Here is a 7,240-nt window from a genome sequence, read left to right on the forward strand (position 1 = left end):
TACCTCACACACTTATTATTTAGATAAAATGATATACTAAACACTCTTGATAGTGCTGGCACATAGGTAAATAATACACTTAACTTTAGCCATTAATTTTATGCTGAAGTAGTCAGTATGTTGCCCCTGAATATTTTTATGCCACCTTTCTCTGATCGCTATCTTCCTATTATTATTTTAATTTATTTATTGGGTTTTGTTGTGATATTTCTCTGGTAGCTTTATAGGGGGTGGATTCAACAGCCAGAAATTTTGAAAACCAGCACAGTGAGGAGGAGATTCAATGTGTGTCAAGTGTACAGATTTTGGTAAGCTTTAAGGAACATGTTCAGAATTGAGAAATACTTAAATGTTTCAGAATTTAGGATTAATTGGACATTGGGAATGAAAGAATGAAGATGACTCCTAGACATCAAACTTAGGCAATCTGAAGTTCCATTAGTGACTTTTCACCGTGCCTTGAACGTCTGCATTGTTAGGCTGTGATAGAAAATGAATTCTTATTTTCCCTTTCTTTAGTTGTCTAAGAGAGTTAGGAATTTTCTCTGTGCTACCAGCAACCTTGCTTCATTTGCTCTAGGACATGAATACAGATGATTTCACAGTTTCCTCAAGCTGTTTAGGCCTTGCTTCTAAAGATATCTTGATTTATATCAACCCACTTAAAGCCTTGTTAACATCACCTAGGGTAGAATGTCAACTGGAATAGACTTTCTGGCGAGTGTACTCCCACCTTCTGTCATTTTCCAGTTCATCAGACAAGGCATGTGTTTCTGTCATTGCCCAATTACTGACTGACATAAACCACAGAAAGTATTCCCATTAATTATAGTCAGAATGTCAGAAATTCCTTGATGTTGAAGCTAGTGAAACTGTCCACTATTCACGCACCAATGGTACACCTTGTATCTACCCCACAGCCCAGCTACAAAACAGGAAGCATTTGTCATGTGACTTTTGGCAAATCCCCGTATGTGGAGAACTTTTAGTGAATAGCACATTATGTTAGCAAATTTTAGAAAGAGTGACCCTTAGAGATAAATATCTAATTTTAATATGTATGAATAAGTAAGTAAAGTTACTGGCTTCATATGAGGCATACTCCACAATGACAACTTGTCTCAGTATATCTTATTATTTTGTCTCTGAACATTTTTAGCCATCTGATTGCAGGTTTATACACAACCAAGAGGAATGTCAGTTTGGGTAGAAAACCAATATGTAAAACCATATACCTTTTAGAAAATCAACATTTGGAAAGATGGCTAGATTTCAGGAATGTAATTTGGAGACACAGTGATCACCTGGTAGGTTATCACTGGTAAGAAATGAACTGGAGCAGTAATTTCGATGCCTAAGGAGGAAATGTATACATAGCATGTTGGTTTACCAGGACACAAGAATGCACAGGTATCATTCCACAGCTTAAAACAGTCAAGGTTGCCAGGCATATGGTCATAGACTTGTAATCTCAGTGCTGTAGGAGGGTGAGGCAGGAGGAGTCTAAGTTTGAGATCTGCTTAAAAAACTTAGTGAAACTTGACCTCAAAGTAAATAACTAAAAAAGACATGGAGTGCAGCTCAGCATGAAGGGTTCAATGCCCAGTACCAGTAAAATATATATGTACATACATACATACGTACATTCAACCATATCATCATAGTAATGAATACAATAATGAACAGAGTAGGTTAAAAGTACCCACTTGAAGGAAAGTTACAGTCCAGCAAGGTGCCATGCAGTCATTAAGCAAACTAAAATGTTTGCTGTACTATATGTTTCTGAGTACTGTAGAAAAGAAGAAAGTAATTAGAGAAGGTAATTACTTTGGTGGAATGATATTTTAAGTAAGATAGTCAGGGAAGAACTGAATACTAAGGAATATTTAAGCAAGGCCATATTGAAGATGAAGAAGGAAGCCGTGCAGAAGTCTAAAGGAAGAGAGTTCCAGGCAAAAGAAAATGCAAACGCAAAGCCAGGAATTGAGAAGATGTTTGGGTGCAAGGAAACCCAGCACTGTTGGAACACTGAGCAGAGGTAGGGACACAGATGGGACCACAGAAGAAGTGTGGGACCCTGGTTTTCAAATGTTACAATAAAACATAAAGCATGCACATAAATATAGTATAGGTATTCATGTGGCTGATGGCAGCAAATCTTCACTCAAAAATAAGTAAAAAGGAAACCACTGCAAGCAGAGAACAATATTTCATATTTTGCAGAGAACAATAACTTTGAAGACCTGTTACAATATGAGGCTTGTTTTTTCTGGAGTACAATAATGCACAAAGATGGAAGCAGGGAAACTGGTCAGCAGGCTGCTGTAGTAATTCTGGTAACAGGCAATATTTCTGTGGGCAGCTGTAAAAATAGGCAGAGTCAGTGGGTTCTAGCTACCTTTTACTTATGTGGATGGCGGACAAATTAGGAGGTGTTGGAAAAAAAGAATTCAAGGAGAATTCATCGGTCAAATTGCCACTTAGTAAGATGGGAAAGATATGGAGAAGAACAGGTTTCAAACAAGAGGGCAAAAATAGTTTTTCATCTGGGAATTATGGGATGTCCAAAAGAAATCTCTGTGAAAATATTCAGTAGACAGTTGGATGTAGTTTTATGTTATGGGTAAATAGATAAAAGCTGGAGAGTTAAACTTAGAAGCTGTCATGTTTGATGTCCAACATGGTATGAAATATACATATATGCCTATTTAATTTTAATTTTAATTTAAAATAAACTTAAAGATTTATGGAGTCTCATGAGGCACATTCCAAGTGCCCAACGTGTCTAGCGGCATATATAGCTCATGGTATTCTGTTCAACAACTATCAGTGACTTTCTTTTTCTTATAACATTAACTACAACTGCAGGATCCTTCCAATTTTGCTATTAAATTTTATCTACTTAAATTTCTTCACTTCTCCCTTCCCTCTGTATTTTCGATCTTCTTTTACTGTTGTTTGAATCATTACAGTGTTCTCCTAACTAATCTGTCTAGCTCAGGACTGTGTTGTTCATATTCATCTTTTACACTCATAAAATAAAGACCTAATTCATTCTCCAGTTTAAAAGCTTCTAGTGGTTTCAAGACAGCCTAGAAATTAAAGACAAAATATGGAATTACATCCAAACAAGCTTCTATGACCTGCCCTTCCCGTGGTCATCTGTCTTTAGCATGATGATCAAACAATACTAATTCCCTGGTCATCTTCTTTCATCTTCTACTTTTTTACTTTTAAGAGAATAAAATTTTTTAAAAAACATTAAAAACAGTACAGAATTTCAAAACAAGATGGTAGGAAATTAACAATGGTTGTATACATACTCCCAAAAGTGTTATACAGATTCAATGCAATCTCAATTACAATACCATTTGTATAACTCACAAGTCTAGAGGAAACAGTCCTAAAATTCATCTGGAACCAGAAGAGATCTAGAATAGCAAAAGCAATCCTGGGCAAGAAAGGAAAGGCAGGAGGTATCACAATTCCTGATTGAAATTATACTACAAAGCTACTGTGGTAATATCAGTATGATACTGGCGAAAAACCAGAGCCGAGGATCAATGGAACAGATTAGAAGATGCAGCCACAACCACACACTCAGCCACCTTATCTTTGACAAAGGGGCCAAACATGTTCACTGGAAAAAAGTTAGCCTCTTTACTAAATGGTGCTAGAAAAACTGGTTTTCCACATGCTAAAGACTAAATCTAGACCCACAGCTATCACCATGCACAAAATTAATGTCAAAATAGATCAAAGATCTAAGTAGTAAAACCGAATGTCATCTTCTACTTTTCCTAACTTCATTTTCTTGGCTCTTTCGCATCCCTGTTTTCCAAGATGAATGTTTAAGCTTTGATACACTTTTACTTATTTTACAGACGGAACACAAGTGCTACCTCCTCTGGAGTCATGTAAGTTTTTCCACCTCTGTTTCATGCTAGATCTCTCTGTTTCTCTTCACCATGATAGCTAACACTTGTTACTGAATTATTTGTTTATACATATTTACAGTGGACCACAGCTTTTGTGATCAGACCCTCTGCTTTCTGAAACTTTCTACCTAGGATGACCATACTACCCAGCCCATGAAAGCTAAGTAATAAAAAATAAATAAATAAAAGCAAAAAGAAAGGCAAGTTATGTTTCCTCTTATTGAAATTAAATGAAAGTGATGGAATGAGATTGTGTGGTTTCTTGGGATATACATGAACTACATGGTGTGATTAAAATATAGGGTGAATACTTAAAGTTTGGAACATTTATTATAGTAAAAGACATATTGCCATTAATCATCTTCAAACTAACATTTCTCCATGGGCACACTGATCCTATTGTTCTTGGCACTTCCTGAAGCAGTTCTGGAAGTCCTCTTCTGTATCTTTATGAGACACAATAAAAGATATAGGAGAATGCTGCTGTGGAGTTCTACTGGAGAGAAAATAGGCTCAGAAAAACAGTAAGACCATGTGTTTCACAAGATCTGGCACCATGAATGCAACTTCTGGCTCTTCCCCAAAATCAAAATGTCCATGGGAGCTAAACCATTAGAATCAATTCAGGACATTAATGTAGCTACTACAATGCAACAAAATCACTAAGGAAAGACAACTTCCACAAGTGCTTTAGAAAGTGGTAGGAGTACTTTGAGGAGAATACATTAGTGTTTGTTTTACTGTGATGTTTTAATTGAAAAAGTCATCATATTTTTTCAGTCACACCTAACATTATGGTTGCTCCTGCCATTTCAAATATCATTCACATTCACTGATCTGTCTTACTTATCCTTCAAGGCCCACTGTGGTGGGTGAGCTAGTGATCAACTTGTAACACCCAGCCAAAGTGTATCTGTGTGGTGCTGGGTATGGATGGCCCATCTGAGGATTGTTTCTAATGGCATAAAAGGGAGAACCGGAGGGGAAGACGGTGTGCTGTTCATTCTCCAGGAGAAGCTTGCCACTCTGGTTTTCTTGATATGAATTCAACTGTTCTCATCTTCAGAGGAGCTCTGGCCCTTGCTGTCACTGAGGATGGCTGTGGTTCTTTTTGGGGGAGCTCTGCTCCTGACCTTGATCTTCCCTTCGTGGCTGCAGTGCAGATCCTTTGGCCTGCTGGCATAAATCCTTCATCCTGCTGGCACAGACTTTCTAGCTTCCACTACTGGCCATTGGGCCTTCCCGGTATAGATTCCCTGATACAGACTTGCATGGGACATTGTCATGAGCTCTAGACCAGACTTATGAGGACATTACCATGGTATGCAAACCCTCAGCTAGATTCTTTGGGTCTCTAGTGCATGGACAGATGTCCTGCACTCTTTTACATTTGACTCTTGGGGCTAATATTATACAACAATCCTATGAATGATGTGTTCTGTATTAAATCCTTTTCCCTTCTAAATCCTGACTACAGCACCCACCTTAACTCATTTTCTCTCAAATTGTTGTGCTCCACTCCAGGCTCTCAATTCTTCAAATAGGACCTTTACCACTGTGTTTATGTCTCCAGCACAGCACTTCTCACAGTGCATCGTCACCGCATCTCTTTTGCTCTTCTGAGTATGTTTCATGTATGCAGCACTTAGTAAACATGTTGAATATATTTCTTAATTATCATATTAGTTTACAAAAATGTATGACATGCATGCTGTTATATAAGCCACATGATTGCAAATAAAAAAACTGTGTAGCATGGTATTTACATGTAAATGATACTAAAATTGTTTAAATTGGACATGACAGCTGGGAGTGGCGGCTCACGCCTGTAATCCCAGCACTTGGGAGGCTGAGGCAGGAGGACCATTGCGAGTTCAAGACCACCCTGGGCTACAAAGTGAGCTCAAGGCCAGCCTGAACTGCATAACGAAACCTTGTTTCAAAAAGACAAATAAAATAAATACATTGGAAGTGAACTTTGAAATTAATTTAACATTACAGTTAAAGAAATTAATGCTAGGAGAGGCAATTTAATTTCTGAGCCAGAAAAGAGATTTCAAGCTTTCTGGCCATCACCCATGCTTCTGCTTGGGTCTTCCACTGTCCTCTAATCCAGTCTTTTTATTTTTCTTTTCCTCAACAGTGCTTTGCTTACATGGATATTTGATATGACAGATACAGATAAAAATATATATATTTCCCCAGCTACATATTACAGTGGCACCTTGATTATGAGGTTAAGATTTATGCCTGAGTAGAAACAAAGCTGATACAATATTTAATTTAGAAATAATATGAATCACAAACCCAATCCCTTTCTCCTAGGAGGAATCTGAACCATCCTGTACTTATTAAATAAAAAGAAATGGAATGATCAGGTTTCTTGCAGCAAGTTGTTCCAAGATCAACACAATGCTTAGGAAGAGCTGAAAATGCTTCTGTCTCTTGATGGTGTGGCAAGATTTAACAAGTACCACAGAGAGAACTGAGCTTGAGAATAGTGCCCTTTTTCTCATGTATAGACTGATTGCATTAGAGTTACTTTTTCTAAGAAAAAAAAAATCTGTTGACACAATCATCACTGTTTAGGCACACATGCATGCACATATGAGCAGATATGCAAAGAGTAAAACAGTAGAAAATGTGCACAATAAAATAGTAATTTCCTCCCGAGAACCTACCAGAAATATACAGGGTCATGCCAAAAAAAAAAAAAAAAGAGACAAATGCAGTAACGAGCATTTACCCTGAGTGAAACTGAAACAATTGTTACTTTCCAAATCAAAACATTTTAACAAATAGCAAAATACTTGTAAATGTCATTGATCTAAAGCCTTAATTTTCAAAATATACATTTGTCCCTTTTCTTGAAAGCAGAATTGGGTGAGAATATCTTTAAGAAATACGTGGTAAAGACGTTAAATACATGACAACATGGTCATAGTTCTGAACTGAAATTGTTAAAACTATTTCTGGTTTCCAAAGAAATCTAACCATAGTGTGCCCAATAGTTCCTTTCTTTTAACTTTGTGGTGATACTTTTGTTCTAAGACTCATGCCAAGAAAAACTATTATTTGAATACATCTTTATCTCATAAAATGTTATTTAAAACAAATTTTGTTGTTTTACCTATGTATAATGGTGAGTATTAATAAGAAATTTATGTGAGAAATTCCTAAGATCTTCTTTCTTCTGGGGTTTGGTAGTATGAAGTGCAAAAGAGTTTGAAAGTTAAGGTTTTATAGCTAAGAATACACATTGTAATAAGCTTTCATTACATATATATATATAACATATATAT

This window comes from Chinchilla lanigera, unplaced genomic scaffold, assembly GCF_000276665.1.
Source record: "Chinchilla lanigera isolate Chin_1 unplaced genomic scaffold, ChiLan1.0 scaffold00034, whole genome shotgun sequence".
NCBI classification, from domain to species: Eukaryota; Metazoa; Chordata; class Mammalia; order Rodentia; family Chinchillidae; genus Chinchilla; species Chinchilla lanigera.